The sequence below is a fragment of the Tenrec ecaudatus genome, chromosome 11 (assembly GCF_050624435.1).
Source record: "Tenrec ecaudatus isolate mTenEca1 chromosome 11, mTenEca1.hap1, whole genome shotgun sequence".
In the NCBI taxonomy this organism is placed as follows: Eukaryota; Metazoa; Chordata; class Mammalia; order Afrosoricida; family Tenrecidae; genus Tenrec; species Tenrec ecaudatus.
In genome coordinates this window covers 104,134,715-104,154,597 of record NC_134540.1, presented here as the reverse complement: position 1 = coordinate 104,154,597, position 19,883 = coordinate 104,134,715, and the positions used below count along the sequence as shown (strand labels likewise).

The following is a 19,883-nucleotide window of genomic DNA, read 5'->3' as shown; positions in this document are numbered from 1 at the left end:
TTTAGCTTTCTATATTTGGTCAAACATCCGATGGCCTCAGATGCGACTTTCCACGGCCATAAAGAGAAGCGCACAGAGGCAGTGCCACCCGCCCTGTCACATAGGGTTGCTGAGAGTCAGCCCTGGCTCGGCAACAGGGAGCTCGGTGTTAGGAATGTCAGGCTGGAGCAGCTCCTCTTCCATGAGGGTGAGATGTTAGCTCGTGTTGGAGATTCGGAGGGCCTTCAACACGACCTCAGGGCCCAATGTTCCCCACCCCTGCTCTAGGATTTAAGCATCACAAAATATTCTAGAACAGAGAAAAACGGATTCTCACCAGTAAGCTTGCTTCTTCAAAGACGCCAAAACCCAGGCTCACAGTGTGTCTAAGAGTTTTAAAAGCTGTTGGCTTGAGACTCCTTCCAAGAGACCCAGGGCAAGTGCTACTTACTGTCTCACAGGCCGACCACAAAACACCTGCTGCCGCCAAAGACCCCGCACTGGGTCGTCTTGGGGGTTGAGACCAAGAAGAAGCTGAGCAAAAGAAGCGTTTCGCAGAAGAGTGGTTTAAAAAGAGGACAAGTTACCCACGCCACCTTGGAGGCTCTGTTGGACCCCGAGCATGGGTCCAGGGAAGGAAGGTGTGACCAGTGCAGAAGCGTGCTCCAGCGGTCAAAAATGTCATTGAGAGAAATCTCTGAGGACCCAGCAGAGGGGCTCACAGTTCTCACAACTATGTCCTCTCCTCGGAGGGCGTTAAGTCAGAAGAGGAAGACAAAAACACACTCTCAACCAACAGCCAAAGCCTACCTTGAGACTTTCAGCTTCCTAGACGAGTCTTTTAACGTCAGATGAGTTTATGCTAACATCTTTTTCCAAACCATGTTTGAAATATTACCGGAAAAGAAGCTGACCTAATGTAGCTTTTAGACCAACTTTCAATTTTACAGAGATTAAGATTTCACCATAAAAATATTAATATACATATATTCCCACTACGTATTATAATCCACATTTATATGTGTATACACACACATATGTATTCGTTGCTGTTGTAAGTCTGCTACAAGCCACAGCGACCTGTGCACAACAGCACGACACACTGTGCGTTCCTACCCCTGTGTCCACTGATGCAGTACCTGTGTCCATCCGTCTCCTGGAGACCTTTCCTTTTTTCGCTGTCCCTTTACTTTACGAACATGATCGCCTTCTCCAGGGACCGGTCTCTACTAACACGATGTCCAAAGGATGGAAGATGAAGTCCTGTCATCCTTGCCTGTAATGAGCACTCTGGCTGTACTTCTCCAACACAGATCAGTTTGTGCTTTTAGCCGTCCATGGGATGTTCAATACGCTTCTTCAGCTCCACGCTTCAAATGTATCCATTCTCCTGTGGTCTCTTCCTTATTCAATATACTTTCGTGACAATAAAAATACTCACAATAACACATAATATATATTATGTATATTATATATATTATGCATTATTATTTTTCAAATCATTTTATATTGGGGGCTCATACAATTCTTGTCACAATCCATCCATCCATCCATTGTGTCAAGCACATTTGTACCTCTGTTGCCATCATCCTCGAAACATTTACTTTCTACTTGAGCCCTTAATATCAGCTATATTATGTATTATTCAGGGATTATATACTGAAAGAGAACTTAGGTGTGTACCCTAAAGGAATAAATGCTGGTTAAAGTATATTTACCAAAAGTCAAATAAATTATAGGCAACTGATAGTCACATCAGCGAGTCATTGACATAAGACCATAAGGTCTCTATATCAGGAACGAGCCAACTACATCATACACATTCATCCCACCCATAGATTCCACAAACAAAACAACCAACGTGAAGACAGAGTTTGATGAGAACACAGCCATGCTCACCCACTCACCTATCGATGGCCACTTTGCCCAGCAGAAGGGTTGAATCTTTGTTACTTCAAACCTAAAACAAAAACCACACAGAAAATCACAGGTGCTGGAGAGAGTGTGGGGAGGTCAGGACCCTCAAGCACTGCTGCGTGGACTGTGGAAAGCAGTATGGTGCTACCACAAACAACTGGGAACCGAAATAGGGAGTTTAGGTCGACCCCCTGAAGAAGTAAGAGCCCCAACGGGAACAGACGTGCACCCTCCCACGCTCAGCGCAGCACTGTCTACAGCAGCATGGAGGTGGGAACAAGGTCAATGGCCAACAGCTGAAGAATGGATAAAGACACTTTGGCACGAGCACACTTGGGATGCTATGCACTGCTAAAGAATAAACTTTGAAGCATCTCATGGCATAGATGGGGTGGGGGAACATTATGCGGCAGGAAATCAGCCATCACAAAAGGGCCGATAAGTCCAAGACCACTGTTATTTCAAATATATATCAAGGCAAAAGTTTTCATAAAAAAGGAGATGGATTTTGATCCTTGCCATGGGACACAGGAAGCCAGGATGGAAAATGAAGCGATGGGGAGAGGGTAGACAGATGTTAACTTGGGTGAAGGGGAAGACTGTAATGCACAAAAGGGATAAGAGAAATCAGAGTTGAGTGGGGGTGGGTGGGGGTGGAGCGGGGTAAGCAATTGGGGCATTTGCTAAGTAATTTAAATTGTTGAATACAAAATTGATGATTTGATGTAAAATTCCACTTAATTCACAATAGAAACTATAGAATAAGTAAATATATAAGTACTTACAGATTTTTTAGGTAATCAAGAGAAATTTCGCCATGAATTGAGTTTTAGAAAACATGAAAGCATTAATGTCAATTTCATTACAGTTATGCAAGAAAATGTCCACTTTTTGAAGGTACAGTCTAAACTATCTCGGAACTAAATATTCATGTTGTCTGAAATTTACTGTAAATGACTCTAGGGGGCAGGGGATAAGAAGTTGAAGTAGACATGGCCAAACAAGAATTGTTTAATTTATTTGATGGAAATATGAAAGTTCTATCACCTCTCCACTTTTGTTGGAAGTTCTATTATGTTTAATTAGAAGGTTTCATAATCAAAAATAAAAATAAATCTGAACCTGGATCAAGTATTAGAGTTTATTATGAGTGCCCAGTCTCAGCATACCAGTTCCCAGCGATTCTCTGAGCACCACTGCCTGCTAAGTTTCATAGCTTGGCTCACGGTGTTCTGCTCAAAAAAATGTTTTCACTGGGCCAACCAAAATTCTTCCATCTTAAGGTTCAGGTTAAAAGTGACCTTACCCCTCAGGGTTGGAGAGCTGTAATGTTATCAAATATTGCTCATTCTGCATCTTTTTCGTTCTTTACTTTTTAACTGTTACTGCAGGAAAGCTGAACAATCAGGATGGCTGCAGAGACTTGGTATATTTGAATTATGCTGCTGGTGAAGAAAGAGGAAACTATCATGGGTGGATGGGAGATCAAAGAAATCTGTCTTGGAAGAAGGGAAGCCCAGATGTGTCTTAGAAGAGAGGATGGTAAGACTTCATCTCCCGTCTTTGGACATGCTGTCAGGAGAGCCCAGTCTCTGGAGAAGGACATCATGCAGACCACCCGGCCAGCCCCACTATGAGACATGACGTCCCTCAAACGGACCCATGGCACTGCGGGGGACAGCACCAGAGACACAGTGTGGGAATTGCACCTGACCTGATCCCACCACACCGAGGCAAAGCACTGGGGGAGTGCAGCGGAACAGCAAAGGAATGGAGAGGGGCAAGGTTTCCAGGGAATGCTGAAGGTGGACTTTGGGGCCAGGGCGTGGCGCCCCAACAGACTGGACTGGAAAACACTCCTAAAGGCCAACAAACGGTCCTTGAACTAACTACAAGCTTTTCTTTCTTGTTGTGTTTTGTTTTGTTCTTTTTCAGTGGTTTGTTGTTATTGTTTTGTTATATATTGTTGTTTGGTTTTGCTCTGTCTTATTTTTGTGCATGTTATTATCTCCACAGGTCTGTCTAAATAAGATAGGCTGGATGAACAAGCTGGAGGTAAAACAACGTGACTGACAGTTCCGGGAAGAAATGGGATAGGGGGAGGTGGGGGGTAAGGAAGTGGTGTTAACAAACCCAGGGACAAGGGAACAACAGGGATCCAAATTGGTGGTGAGGTGGGTGTGGCAGGCCTGGTAGGGCATGATCAAGGGTAATGTAACAAAGAGGTATTGCTGAAATTCAGGTGGGGACGGAGCATGATAGTGGGAAAGGAGGAAAGTCAAGGGAAATAGAGAAAAGAACTGGGAGGCAAAGGGCATTTATAGAGGCTTAGACAAAGACATATACATATGCAAATATATATATATGGATAGGGAAGTAGATCGATGTGCCTATATTTATAGATTTAGTATTAAGGTGGCAGAAGGACATTGGGTCTCCACTCAAGTACTCCCTCAATGCAAGAATACGTTCTTCTATTAAATTGGCATTCTATGATGCTCATCCTCCAGACACAACTGCTGAAGACAAAATGGGTGAATAAGCAAATGTGAAGAAAGTTGATGGTGCCAGGCTATCAAAAGATAAAGCGTCTGATGTCTTAAAGGCTTGAAGATAAATAAGTGGCCATCTAGCTCAGAAGCAACAAAGCCCACACAGAACACACTAGCCTGTGTGATCACGAGGTTCTGAAGGGATCAGTTACCAGGCATCAAAGAACAAAAAATCACATCATTGGGTGCACACCTCCATGATACGATCGCTGAGGACAAACGGGTGCATAAGCAAATGTGGCGAAGAAAGCTGATGGTGCCCGGCTATCAAAAGAGATAGTGTCTGGGGTCTTAAAGGCTTGAAGGTGAACAAGAGGCCATCTAGCTCAGAAGCAACAAAGCCCACATGGAAGAAGCACACCAGCCTGTGCAATCAGAAGGTGTCGAAGGGATCAGGTATAAGACATCATCAGAACAAAAAAAAATCTTACCATAGTGAATGAAGGGGGAAGTGCAGAGTGGAGACCCAAAGCCCATTTGTCAGCCAATGGAGATCCCCTTGCAGAGGGGTCTAGGGGAGATGAGTCAGTCAGGGTGCGATGTAGCACCGATGAAGAATACAGCTTTCCTCTAGTTCCTAAATGCTTCCTCCCCTCATCCCCCACCCACTATCATGATCCGAATTCTACCTTGCAAGTCTGGATAGAGCAGCGGATGTACACTGGTGCAGATAGGAGCTGGAGGCACAAGGAATGCAGGGCGGATGATACATTCAGGATTAGGGGGTGAGGGGCGATGCTGGGGGTATAAAGGGAGAGTGGGTTGAAAAGAGGGAACTGATTCCAAGTATCTACATGTGACCTCCTCCCTGGGGGATGGACAACAGAAAAGGGGGTGAAGGGAGACATCAGACAGGGCAAGATATGACAAAATGATAATTTATAAATTATCAAGGGTTCATGAGGAAAGGGTGTGGGGAGGGAGGGGAAAAAAGAGGACCTGATACAAAGGGCTTAAGTGGAGAGCAAATGTTTTGAAAATAATGAGGGCAAAGAATGTACAGATGTGCTTTACACAATTCATGTATGTATGGATTGTGATAAGAGTTGTATGCACCCCTAAAATGTTTTTAAAAAAAGTCAGATAAGGCAAAGAATATATATATATATATATATATATCACGTTGGAAAAAAAAAAAGGACATCATGCATGGGAAAACAGAGGGGCATCAAAAGAGAGGAAGACCCCCAAGGAGATGGAGCGACACATTGGGGGCAACAATGGGCTCAAATGTAGCAATGATTGTGAGGATGAAGGAGAAGTGGGCACTGGTTTGTTCTGTTGTACATAGGGTCACTGTGAGTCAGAACTGGCTCAGTGGAACCTAACACATTTGCCTCTTCCCTCTCACATCATAGACACCAGACATTTCTAATAGCCATAGTTTTTTTTGTTGTTGTAAATTCAGTAGAGTCCAACTCCTTAGATAGAGATTATAACAACACTGTCAACCTGTGAGATCTAAAGCCAGGCCAGGTCTTTCCACTCATATGTGTGTGTGTGTGTATACATACATCTGTGTGTCTATGTATGTATGTTTACGTGTGTGTAGATGCATATATACACATCTGATTCATAGCATCCCTATATGCAATGGAAGGCTTTATTGTCTAAAGTAGTTTAGTTGACAATAGATTTCCTAAGTAAACTGCTGGATGGTCTTGTGTAATGGAAGCTTTGAAATGTAAATTTTTCCTTCTACAATCTTTAATGGGCAAAGTTTAATCCTGGATGAAGAATATTCTGGAGAAGACTGCTGACTAAGATCAACTGAATTTTATCCTCTTACTTTCCCTCTTCCTGGGGCCTCCTCCTCTCCAAACACTCCAAACACTGTACCACCGAGCCCCCTTGACCCACCCCACTGTCTCACGTGGGTTCTGACTTATAGCAGCCTCATACAGAATTTCTTTATTGAGCAGGCAGCCTCAGCTTTTTCCTGAGGAGCAGCTGGTGGGGTTGAACCTCAGGCCTTGGGGATGGTAGTCCAACGTCTAACCCACGGTGCCACCCGGGCTCCATTACCAAGCCACCTTGCCCTAACTTCCCTGAAATGTCCAGAGCAAACATGAGTCCAGCGCCTTCCACTGAGGCCACTGTGTGCCTCTCAAGGGAAGGATCCATTTCATTTCTCTGATCAAATCTGTGGTCACAGAATTGTTCAGTGCGCTTCTTTGCCATCATTTTAATTATCCTTTACAGTTGTGTCAAATACTTTCATTCCTAATGTTCGCTCACACAGGCGTGGACTTTCCAGAGCCCTTGCTAGGTAAGATCAAGAGAAACATGAACAGATCATTTAAAAACATACAGCGTGGCTTAGATAGGGCTGAGACAGGATACCATTTCTATTTTATTTACCGTGACCCCTGCCCTCCCTGCCACAGGGGCTGTGACTTTGCCTAGAGTCCTTCCCCCTCATGCGACGCCGTCTTTGTGGGGGGTGGTCATCTTAGGTCATCCAAGAGGCACCGCACATGTAGATACCGCAGGGGGGCTACCTGCTGTTTGCTGTCCTCACAGCACTCTCCTGTTGGTTTGGTTTCTCCTCTGTCACCAAGTGATTGACACTCTTCCCTTGACAGTGGCCTTGTCCCCAGCACAGTCAAAATTATTTATAGGTTGAGGAAGTTTACTTCTACCCCAAGTTTCCAGAGAGATGTGTTTATTTAAAATCATGAATGGGGTTGAAGTACTGAATTGTGTTAAATGCTCTATTTGAAATTATTGATGTGGTCATACGAATGTTATTGGTGTGATTACATGAATTGATTGACAAATGTGCAACCTGCCTTGCACATTTGGGACGCACCTTACTTTGTCGTGATGTATAATTCTTTGAGCACATTGCTGGGCGTATTTGATGTGTTGAGAATGTTTGCATCTCTGTTCATGAGAGACTGGTCTCTCATGTTCCTTTCCAGCACCATGTCTTTCTCTGCTTTTGGCATTAGGGTAATGCTGGTTCACAGAATGACTGAGGAAGTGTTTCCTCCTTGTCTGTTTCCTGGGAATAAAGAATAGGATTTGAGAAGGATTTGTGTTTATTTTTCCTTGAATATCTGTCAAATTCACCAGGGAGATCATTGGGGCCTGTTGCTTTTTGTTTGGGAAGGTTGGGAATTATGGCTCCACGTTCTTTTAGAGCCTTACGCTGCTAGTGCTGCCGCAGTAATGATCATGAGTAACGCTCATATACGTTTATTTTCTCACTGCGATGGAGCCTCAAAAGCCAAATCAGGTTCTTAATCATGCGATTCGTTCCATAGGCTTCTCTCCTGGTGTCTGATAGCAGTGCACAGCAGTCACTTGCTCGTAGAAGATCCTCACAGGGCATTTATCTTCCCCATGTGTGTCTGAGTCTATTCTGCTTTTTCTAACAGACGGCCCTCAGAAGGGATTAGATCTAGGACCCACCCTACTATGGCTTGAGCTATTAACAAAAGAAAACTTGGATTTGCAAGTATAGGTGTCAGGACGTCAACGCATATTTCTGTGAGACAACTCAGCCTGGGTTTCTTCAGATGACCCAGCTCTCCTCCACTGGACTGCGGTGCAGTGTGTCTTTCAACAGGCGCCTGGTGGCACAGTGGTCAGCCCCTGGGCTGCTGACTGCCACTCTGTTCTCCTCCACCAAGAGTTAGTCTCGGAGACCCGCAGGGCCGCCCAAGTGGTGCTGTGAGTTGGAATCAACTCAATGGCGTTGTGTCTGGTTTTTATATGTTTCCAGCAACTGGTCCATTCCTCTCCGTTATAAAATGGTGGTTACAGATTTGCTCAAAGTATGGTTTCACTATCACTTTAATTCTCCTTTATAATTGTGATGGCTTCTCTTTCATTTCTTTTGGCCTGGGGGCTTTCTGTTGCACTCCCCTGTAAGCCCTGTTGAGACGGAGCTAAGAGGTACAAGAAGGAATAATCTAGAATCCAATGATTAGACCGTGATCTTTTCATTTCACTGGCCTGCGCCGGTGGCCTGGTGGGGCTGTGGGTAAGCACTGGACTGCTAACTGCAGGGCCGGCAGTTCTTTCTCTTTCTCTCTTTTTTCACTCCTTGAGTACAAGAAGACTAAAGAGGACTGAAGCTGGCATTTTCTTTCTTCCACATCCGTGGGCCCAGAGGGCTGGAGTTCTTCCTCCCTGTCACAGGCTAGAAGGGGGCTGGAGTTCGTCATTGTTTTCCTCCAAGCTGGCCGGGTTCGGGTCAAATAGTTTGCTTGCAGAAAGAGCACTAATTCCAGAATCACTTGCCCCACCCTCTCCTGCCGGGGGAGGAAGATGGGCTTTCTAACTCCAGACAAGATTTACAGTCTGAGAAATGCACGGGCAGTTCGATTTTGCCCTATAGCATCTCCCAGGGTCAGAATCCACTCAGGAGCAGTTAGCTGAGTTTTCTTCTGCTGGAGGCACCCGGGGGGGAAAAGAGGAGGGTGGGGTGGTTCCTTCACACTTCACAGCGAAAACTGGTGAGGCTTTTATTGGTAAAATTCATGGAAGTGCATGCTCCCCACCCCAAGCAGCTGAGTGTCCAGGAGTTTTTCTGTCAGTCCATGCTACAACTCAGTCTCCAACAATTCATCAATCATTTTGCGATTCTCTAATGCTGTAGAGTTGGCTGTCTCTGCCCCAGCAGGGTGGATTCTTCATACCTTGACTCTCCACTTTGGGGAGCAGCGGCTTGCCTTGTGATTTCATTTCTCTCAGAATGGATCTAAGAAAAATTGCTGACTTTCCTTCCCCAAATGAAGTGATAACTTCCAGGCTCTTTGCAAATTGAAAGTTTTCCAGAGAGCCAAGGTTTCAACATACTGGTCACAAGGGGGGGGGGGGGCTCACATAATAATGGAAGAAGGGGTTATCATGTCACAAGGAATTAAACAATTTCCAGGGTCCACTTGTCTCTGGTAAGAATATCAAACGATAATAATAAGGTGGTATGATGATGCAGTCACTGATATGTACCAGGTGCATACATGTCATCCTCAAAATAAATCAATGAGAAAAATGCTCCATGCCTGTGGGGTAGTGAATGACTTAATGTCGCCCTTGTAGCCTTAGTCTTTGTAACTCCCACCAAATGATGAGGCAGGATTATGCAAATGAGGTGCTTGTGACCCACCAAGGGGGAATGGATAGCTTGCTAATGGAAAAAGGATCCATGGCACCGGTGGTGGGGCGGGACCATGCAAATGAGGCATAGGGATACCTAACAAGGGAATTGGCTGGTTTTGCCATCCCACTAGGCTTAAAGTGAGCCATTGCTGAGATGGAAAGGGGATCTTACTACCACCAACAAAGAAGTGCGGGGTACAGAGCCCCTTCTTTGGAATTGGATCCTTGTGCGGAGAGCCTCCTAGATCCAGGAGACGGGGATTGCTGTAACACCAAAGACGAGAGATGGCCAGAAGCAGTGGCCGAGAACTGGCCGCAGTAGACCCAGGTGGCTTCTCGACACATGAGCAAGAGAGCTGAGGCTTGCTGGTGGAATAAGTTGCCTCTAGAGCTTAGTACCACTAGCTTGGGCAAGACAGAGGGGAAGGGGCTGCCTGCAGAGCAGAAAGGTTGAGGATCACAAAACAGAGTGTCTGTGGGCCTGGCTAAGAAGTCGTCTTGACTGAAGAACTGTAACCTGAGTCATGCCTGATCCTGATTTATAGCCTATTACTTCCCTAATAAACCTCATAATGTGAGTCTTGTCTGTGCATGCCGTGTGACCACTGCCACGAATTATCAGAGCAGAGTGCTATGGGAGCGATGGCTGGGGTCAGACGGGGTAGAGATGTGGGAAGGTATGTGGGAAGGTGGAGGCCGTCTGACCTCAGCCTCCCAGGAATCAGCCTTGGGCTGTTGGGGAAGTTAATGGTTCTCTCCCCCTCTTGCAGTTAGCGCAGCTCAATGCCTCTCTCTCCCAGGCAGGTTTGACCATGCTCTATTGTACAGATGATGAAACAAAGTAAGACGCACCCTGCCCTCATAAAATGTGCCTGCCTGGCCTATCAGCTTCGAGGGCAAACAGCCTTTCCAACCTGGACTAGAGGAATAGTTAGGACAGAGTTAGCGAGGTCAACCACGTAAAAACAGGTCTTTACAAAGCCCCACCAATGTGAAATTAACTTTGCAAACTCCACTTCGAAACTATGCACGCTCTTCTCCAGGCAAAGGAGTCTGATGATTCTTTGGACTTCTCTTGGGAAGCATTTCGGTAGAAAAAGGCTTTCTTTTTTTAAACACTAGAGCAAACTTCAGGTGTTCTTTATATTAGCATTTATATTGTTGTTGCTAGTTGCCTCCCACGCATAGTGACCCATGTCATTTATCTCGGCACATCAGTCGATTGGATTGGACCACGAAAGGAAAATGATTGTCAACTGTTAAGATAATGTACATAAAGATGTACGTTTGCATGTGTGTGTCTTTAAAACCTAATACTTCATGTAGGTCATCCCAAGTGATTTGGTTTTTAATTTCCGATTTCTCTACAGACCGTTTGACAGAATGAACAGTCTGCTATTTTTCTAAAAGCCTCCCCCGCCCTAATTCTAGTGCACATCTTTATTTCAATACTAACAGCTGCCACACTTGGAGTCAAGAATCTGTGTTCAGAAAGCTGTGTCCTTATGTTGTCCTTAGAGTGGGACAGTCCTGTTGCCTTCTGCCGCCGGTGAGGTAGCAACGAGCTTATTTCGTAGGTATCCAAGGTGGTGGAGGACCATCTTGAAGCTGCGCTTTCCTCACAACGCCCCCCAAGAAACCTAAGGCCATCAACTCACAAAGAACAGAGAGGTTTCTTTTGCAGCTCTGAGTCTCGAAAATAAAAATGTCTGAAACTGACAGCAGCATGTCAAAGCACCGCTACCCCGATTCAACGTAGAGATCCTCTTAAAACTGCCTTTTAAAGAATCACGTTGCCAAAAGATTAAGATCAAGTTTTTTACCCTGGAAGGCAGTTCCTCACTTCCTGCCAGGCTCCCACGGGACAAACTGGTGTCAGAAGGTGCCGCGTCTCCTTCCAGGAGGTCACCCCGGAAGGCCTCCCCCACCCACCCCCGATGGGGGGGCAGGGTCCGGTCACAGGCCTCCCCCCGCCGCCCCGGGACCCCGAGCCCGCCCGGCTGGGACGCCGCCCCGCCGCCTCACCTGGGGCCTGCGGACAGACGGACGGACGGCCGCTCGCGCTCGTCGGGGAGGGCGGGGCTGTCACCGCGTGGGACGGGACAGCGGAAGGGAAACCGCCGGCTCCGCTGCCGCACGCGACCCAGCCCGAGACCGCCCCGGGCGGCGCCCCCTGGAGGCGGGACCCGGCGCCCGCCCGCCCGCCGCGGCCACCTTCCTCCCTGCGCACGCGCCGGGCACGTTGCTGCTGCGCTCTTGGAGAGGCCGCCACGTGCACAGGCACATCCGTGAGCCGGCACCCCAGGGGAGCCACGCTGCACACTGCATTCCTGAGGACGCGGCGCAGCAAGCACATAGCACACCAGGGGCTCCACACACCGGGGTACCCCACCCCCACACACAACTGCACCCTCCTGAGGACACACCACATCAGATGCACGCACCATCCACGCATACAGCCCCTTTGTAGAAATTACACCGATAGGGTCGCTGTGAGTTGGAATCCACCGGTGGCACTGCGAAGACATTCCTGGCGATGCATCACCAAGGAGTCATATCCGACCTATGATACCATAGGGCAGGCAGACAACCGTAGGAGGCTATCTTGACCCTGTTCATACCAAACGCACACAGGCACATGCACACCCCCCCCCCCAAACTGACTGTCATCGAGTCGATGGCAACTCATCACAACCCTAAAGACATGGTGGGACTGGCCCTGTGAGTTCCTGAGACTACCTTTTTTTTTTTTTTTTTTTACATTTTATTAGGGACTCATACAACTCTTATCACAATCCATCCATATATATATACATCAATTGTATCAAGCACATCTGTACATTCTTTGCCCTAATCATTTTCACTAGCCCTTTGTATCAAGTCCTCTTTTTTCCCCTCCCTCCCCGCTCCCCCTCCCTCCTGAGCCCTTGATAATTTGTAAATTGTTATTGTCATATCTTGCCCTATCCGGCATGTCCTTTCACTACCTTTTAAGAAAGCGGACAGCTCCAGGCCACAGAGCAGCTGCTGATTCCGAACTGCAGCCCAACACACGGCCGCTGTGCCATTAGCACACGGCCGCTGTGCCATTAGCACCCTGCTCAGATGCTCTGCTTTGGGGAATAAAAGTATGGTTGTGTAAAACCCCTAAGTGCTTAGGGAAATATCAAAAAATGTATTGTAATAGAATATGCTGTTGCCAGAAAACTGGGTCCAGGAAGGCGCACCACGCTTTCAGCCCAGGTTGATTTGAGAACTTCTAAGTTTATTCTGAAAGAAAGGACTAAAGGAAACAATCTGGCTTGCTGTCTCCAAACTACTTCAGAAATCCAGTGAGAATCAAGCAAGTTATATACCTTAAAAAACTATGTGACAGCAGCAGGTGTTTTCGTTACAACCACAAGGAGAGATTAGCAGGCTTTAACATGGATTACAGGATACAATTGATAATCGAAGAAGACACATTTTGCACTGATCATTAGGAAATTATCTATACCTGCAGTTCTCCTGGGACCATTAGACCGCCATCTGCTGAAGCATTATTTGCCCTTCTTTATCCACATTGGGGTGTGCTTCCCTGCCTGGCCTTACCAGGCCACCGTCTCCTGAGGCCTCTGACTGGGGATGCTCTTGGGCCTGGCTGCTTATCAGAATGGCCTTTCTGAGTTAGAACACCCCTACCATTTGAGCTTAAATGGAAATTTCATTGTAAGGGAAGGGGATTGTTGCACTTTGGATTTTTTAATAAGCTACATCTTAAATATGCAATATTTCAAGTGTGTTAATTAACACCAGGCTAACTCTTTTACCCTTTCTGTTTTTCCCTTTTAATAATTTTATTGGGTGCTCTTACAGTTCTTATAACAGTCCATCCATCCATTGTGTCGAGCACATTTGTATATATGTTGCCACCATTCTTTGCAAAACATTTTCTTTCTACTTGAGCTCCTCATTTTTTCCCTCCTTCAAACATCCTCCACCCTCATGAATCCTTGATAAATTATAAGTTATTATTATTTTCATATCTTACATCATTATCCGCTCTCTCAATTCACCCATGTTTCTGTTATTTGTCACCCTGGGTGGGGGCAATTATAGGTCAATCATTGTGATCAGTTTCCCTTTTCTCCCCCACCTTTCCCTACCCTCATGTTATCACTACTCCCTTTATTGTTCCTCAGGGATTTATCTCTGAGCCACATTTTCAATTGCCAGCTTTATGCTTTGTCCTTGGTAGAATCATCTTTGTTTCTTCTTTTACATCCCAGTTATAAACCCTAGCCAGATTGACTTCCATGGTAGTAAATTGGTCTTGAAGAAAGTCAGGGTTCTTTGTGGTAGTTGCTAAGTTATTTTCCAACAGTGCCTGAGCTTCATCGACTTCATATTCAAGCATTACACTAGCCCCCAGCCACGGACACACTTTGTCAGTAGAAGGAACTGAGGCTTTGAAGTAAAGATTATCTGCCAGTAAGAAGCTGGTCTCCAGTGAGTTAGTAGAGTCTTTTTGTCTTCTGCATTGTGCTAGTCCAGGTTGACTAGAGAAACAAATTCATAGAGACTCATATGTGTATAAGAAAGAGCTTTATATGCAAGAGCAATTGAATATTGAGAAAACACCCCAGCCCAGTCCAGATCAAGTCTGATATTAGCCCATATGTCCAATACCAATCTATAAATTCCTCTTCAGACTCACGCAACACAGGCAATGATGCCGAATGCAGGAAGATCACAGGCCAGTGGGTGGAAAGTCTGTGGATCCAGTGGCAGTGGAAGCATCTCAGCACTGGCATGGGTCTCCACGTAGCCCCTTCTGCTCCAGGCTGTAGCGTAGCTCCATGTGTCTTGTCAACAGGAATGTCTCACAGTCTCACAGAGAGAGTGTCCTTCCTCCAGCAAGCTATTTACCTCTTTACCACCTCCAAACGAGGTCATCAGGCAGTGACCTGATTGACAGGCTAACCTCCACCACTTACTCTTTAGTCTCAAATTGACAACAGATTATGTAATTACCACAGGCATGTATTTGAGAATTTTTAAAGTATGCTTAATTTCTGGAATCTGTCCTTTACCTCCTTTTCTTTGGAGAAAGACTGAGTTCCACACATGTATACTTGTGTTATTCTTCATTGATCTTCTTTCGTATGGTATCTGCAGTCTCTTTTCCAGGATGTTTCATGAAAGAATCTGCATCTGCCTCTAACACCGCCTCAGGAATCCAGGTGGAGCTGCCACCAGTTCCCTACGGCCATTTCTCCAGTGGCACAACCATCCTTAGCATCGTTAGACATCTTGGTGATGCAGCCTTTCCATTTTTTGAGGCCAGCTAGCTGTGACAGCCCCAATTAAAGGCACTGCCATCAAGTTGCTTCTGATTCACAGTGACCATAGTGATTCATACAGAACAAGGTAAAACTCTCTCTGTGAACTTCCAAGGTTGTAACTCGTTACAGAGTGGAAAGCACCATCCTTCCCGTGAGGAGCAGCCAGGGGTTTCAAACTGTGGACCTTGAGATGAGCAGCCCAATGTGTAACCAGTATGCCGCCAACGCTTCTTGATGCTAGTTATACATGAGTACTTTCCCCCAAAGAAATCAATGCTTAAGTAAAACACTCTCTGCTAATTGTTTACTAAGCTATTGTCTTAATAAAAGGTAATTGCAGGAACCAGCTCCTTTAAGGTCCAAACAGACACCCGAAGGGAGGTGGCTTGCGTAGGTCACCCTAAATCCACAAACCCAGAATGCTTGGATCTTAGGAGAATAAAAACCATGGAATCAGTTGTAGGAGACATATCCTCAGCCTCCCTGTCCTCAGGACTGAATGTGAGGCCCAGAATGAAAGGAGGAAGGACCTAGGATGGAGGGAGTTTTTCTCTGAAGATTGCTCATTTGGGGTGTGAGCAATGCTGCCTGGGGGTCCAGGTGATAAGGAACAGTACAGACAGGGAGAGAAGGCACTTGCTATGCCCTGCCCCCCATTGTCTGTACCTTTCACTTTGCCATCTATGTAGACTAGGTGAACTATTACTACAATCTTGTTTTTATTCAAGCATTTCCAACAATAGTCAACATTTCTATTAGAGCTGATAGGACTGTATTTTGAACAGATGTACAATTCCATATATATAATGTATAATCCCATATATAATGTATAATTCCACATATATGGACTATAATTCCACATATATAGTTATATATAATACTATATATATATAGTTATAGCTATAGTCTTGGAAACCCACAAGAGCAGTTCTACCCTGTTCTATAGGATCTTTTTCAGTTGAAACGGACTTTATGGCAGGAGTTTGGGTTTTTTTCCCTTAATATATATGCGTATAAACACTCTATAAATTTTGTGTAGAGTAGTAAATAGCTTGTGCAGCAAATATTTAAACCTAAGTGTTTTAGAGAGTCATGACTATAATCTACCCCACCACCAAAAGGAAAGAATGGTTCCTATAGATTTCCTTTCCTAGAAGAATTATATTAGCAAGGGAAAGTGAGGCAAATATATTAATGATTATTCTGTAAAAGAAACTGATCACATGTCAAGCTGCATTTACTTCCAGATATGGCAGCGAAAGCCTGTCTCACCAGACAAGTATATTAGACTTTAGTTAACGTGTCAAAGAGCCACTCCTAGAGAGAGGGTGTAAGTGTTCTAACTGTGATCAAAGTCCAGCAAACACAGTGTCATCTGGGAACTTGTTCAACATGCACATCCTGGGCTTCACCCAAGGCTTATACAATCAGCAACTCTGGGGTGGAGTACCCAGCAAAAGTGTATTTTAACAGGTGATCCTAAAGCACTCACACGTTTGAGAACCAAGGTGTATTGAGAATTCACTCTGCTGCTTCTAAAACTTTTATGTGTATATGAATTATCTAAAGATCTTATTTTTTAAAAATGCAGCTTCCCATTTCAAGAACAGACCACATGCTGGGTCACAAGTCAAGCCTGAGTAAATTCAAACACATAGAGATCATTCAGATGTCTTTCTCAGATCGCCACGCCAGAAAACCAGAGATTACTGAAAGGATGACCAGAAAAGCAGGGGCAATCGATTTGGAGGATGAACAATGATCTTCTGCTACATGAATGGGTACAGGTTCAGATTAGAGAGGAGGTTAGGAAGTTTCTAGAAACTAATGAGAACAAGACTACAACACAGCAAAACGTATGGGATATTGTGAAGGCAGATATCAGAGGTAGCTTGATATCAATAAATGCATATATGAAAAAAGAAGAGAGACTTATGACTGATACGTTATCACAAAACCACCAGCAACTAGAACAGAGTCAACAGAACAACCCCTCCAATAGCAAAAGAAAAGAAATAATAAAAATCAGGGCAGAGTTAAACTTGTGGGAAGACAAAAGAACGATGCAAACGATTAATGCAGCACAACGCTGGTTCTATGAAAGGATCAACAGAATTGACAGACTGCTGGCAAACCTAACCAAGGACAGGAAGCACACATCAACAGCTAGGATGAGGGATGAAACAGGGGGAATCACAGCAGACCCCAATGAGATTAAAAGGTCATCACAAAGTACTATGAAGGACTGTACTCTAACAAATTCAGAAACATGGAAATCATGGATAAATTCTTGGGGAAAAAGTCCCTCCCTAGATTATCCCAGATAGAGGTCAAGAACCTCAACAAACCCATACCAAATGAAGAAATAGAGCGGGCTATCAAGAAATTACAAAAAAAAAAAAAGCCCCAGGACCAGACGGTTTCACAGGGTTATTCTACCAAACATTCAGGGAACAGTTGAGACACTGATCCTCCACAAAGTATTCGAGAGCATGGAAAAGGATGGCAGAGAGCTTCTCGGGGAGTCGCAGCATCCACGCTCTGCTGACCCAACACCCGTCTCCGTGTCTGCAGCCTCCTCCACTTCCTTCCTGGGTGACGAGAACCAGCGGCCAGAAATCCATCATGTCTATCCTCAAGATTCACGCCAGAGAGATCTTTGACTCCCGTGGAAATCCCACTGTTGAGGTGGATCTTTACAGCGCCAAAGGGCTCTTCAGAGCTGCTGTGCCCAGTGGTGCCTCGACTGGGATCTATGGGGCCCTGGAGCCCCGGGACAATGATAAGACCCGGTATCTGGGCAAAGGTGTCTCAGAGGCTGTTGAGCACCTCAATAAAACAATTGCGCCTGCCCTGGTTAGCAAGAAGCTGAACGTTACGGAACAGGAAAAGACCGACAAGCTGATGATTGAGATGGAGGGAACTGAGAATAAATCAAAATTTGGTGCAAATGCCATTCTGGGCATGTCCCTCGCTGTGTGCAAGGCCAGAGCTGTTGAGAAGGGAGTCCTCCTACCATCACATTGCTGACTTGGCTGGCAATTCCGAAGTTATCCTGCCCGTTCATGCTTTCAATGTCATCAATGGCAGCTCCCACGCTGGCAACAAGCTGGCCATGCAGGAGTTCATGATCCTCCCCGTCGGAGCAGCCAACTTCAAGGAGGCCATGCATCTTGGGGCTGAGGTGTACCACAACCTGAAGAACGTCATCAAGGAGAAGTACAGCAAGGATGCCACCAATGTCGGCGATGAAGGCGGATTTGCCCCCAACATCTTGGAGCGCAAAGAAGCCCTGGAGCTGCTGAAGAACGTTATTGGGAGAGCTGGTTACACCGACAAGGTGGTGATTGGCTTGGACGTAGCTGCCTCCGAGTTCTTCAGGTCAGGAAAATACTACCTAGATTTCAAGTCTCCTGATGACCCCAGCAGGTACATCTCACCTCACCAACTGGCGGACCTGTACAAGTCCTTCATCACGAACTACCCAATGGTGTCTATCCAAGACCCCTTCGACCAGGAAGACTGGGGCGCTAGGCAAAGTTCACTGCCAGTTCAGGGATCCAGGTGGTAGGGGACGATCTCACAGTGACCAACCCGAAGCTAATCGCCAAGGCCGTGGACGAGAAGTCGTTTAACTGCCTCCTGCTCTACGTGAACCAGATCGGCTCCGTGACCGAGTCTTGCAGGCGTGCAAGCTGGCCCAGTCCAATGAGTGGGGCGTCATGGTGTCTCATCATTCTGGAGAGACTGAGGATACTTTCATTGCTGACCTGGTAGTGGGACTCTGCACTGGACAGATCAAGATTGGTGCGTCATGCCGATCTGAGTGCCTGGCCAAGTACAACCAGATCCTCAGAATTGAAGAGGAGCTGGGCAGCAAGGCCAAGTTTGCTGGCCAGAAGTTCAGAAATCCCCTCGCCAAATAAGCTTGGCAGGCAGACCTCTGGTAGCCCCTCCCCGAGCCTGTCAGCATTCTCTCTGCTTCACTAGAGCTGCCCTGCAGCTAAGTCAGACCAATTGACACCTGTTGGAACCCCAGCTTTGTGACCCTGTGACTCAACTCCTTGCCCTTCTCGAGAGCTTCCCACCAAGTGTCCCAGTGTCATCTCGAGGTGTCAACAGGCAATATCCCCAGTGGTTTTGTTTGCAAAATCAACATTACTGACCCCTGGGGGTGGGGGGGAGGATGGCAAACTCCCAAACTCATTCTATGAAGCCAGTATAACTTTGATACCCAAACAGGGCAAAGATCCCACAGGTATAGAGAACTACAGACCAATATCTCTAATGAACACAGATGCAAAAATCCTTAACAAGATATTGGTCAATAGAATACAAAGTATATAAAACTTATTATCCACCACGATCAGGTAGGATTCATCCTAGGGATGCAGGGATGGTTTAACATACAAAAATCCATCAATATTATACACCATATTGATAAGAACTACATGATAATATCAATAGATGCAGAAAAAGCATTTGAAACATCCAACATCTATTCCTAATTAAGGCACTAATGAAGATAGGACTGGAAGAGAAATTCCTCAAGTTAATACAAGCTATCTACGAAAAGCCAATGGCCAACATCATAGTCAATGGAGAAAAGAGAAAAACAATCCACTTAAAAACAATACAAGACAAGGATGCCCTTGTCCCCATTACTATTCAATATCATACTGGAGGTCCCATCTAACAACATAAGACAACAGAAGGACATTAAAGGTATCTAACTAGGAGAGGAGGAGGAGGTGAAACTATCGCTATTTGAAGATGACAGGATCCTGTTCATTGAAAATCCCAAACACTCCACAGCAGGAGTATTGACAGCAATAGAGGAACATGAAAGAGTGGCAGAATATAACATCAACAAACAGAAGTCGATAGGTTTGGTATATATATTGGACAGGACCATGGAAGGCAGTACCCTTCACAGTAGCCAACAACAAATTGAAATACCTAGGAATATATTTAGCAACCCCCCTCAAAAACAAACAAA

General features: G+C 45.6%; 1 protein-coding gene and 2 pseudogenes across 2 annotated transcripts in view; 1 reads left to right on the top strand and 2 right to left on the bottom strand.

Annotated features, from left to right (window-relative positions):
• GGACT (gamma-glutamylamine cyclotransferase) overlaps window positions 1–11,717 on the bottom strand; it is a 57,996-nt gene extending 46,279 nt beyond the window's left edge. Inside the window, exons 1-2 of one of the 2 annotated variants that reach the window (XM_075563455.1) lie at window positions 11,586–11,717; window positions 1,887–1,939 (exon numbers count right to left, since the gene is read on the bottom strand). The gene's annotated coding sequence lies outside the window, so the exon portion shown is untranslated. The remainder of the gene's footprint in view (window positions 1–1,886; window positions 1,940–11,585) is intronic. The other variant, XM_075563456.1, reaches the window with a different exon arrangement.
• Window positions 11,718–13,777: 2,060 nt separating this feature from the next.
• On the bottom strand, window positions 13,778–14,836 carry LOC142460845 (prefoldin subunit 3-like; annotated as a pseudogene).
• A 2,673-nt stretch (window positions 14,837–17,509) lies between these two features.
• LOC142460844 (alpha-enolase pseudogene) lies at window positions 17,510–18,810 on the top strand (annotated as a pseudogene).
• Window positions 18,811–19,883: the final 1,073 nt, after the last annotated feature.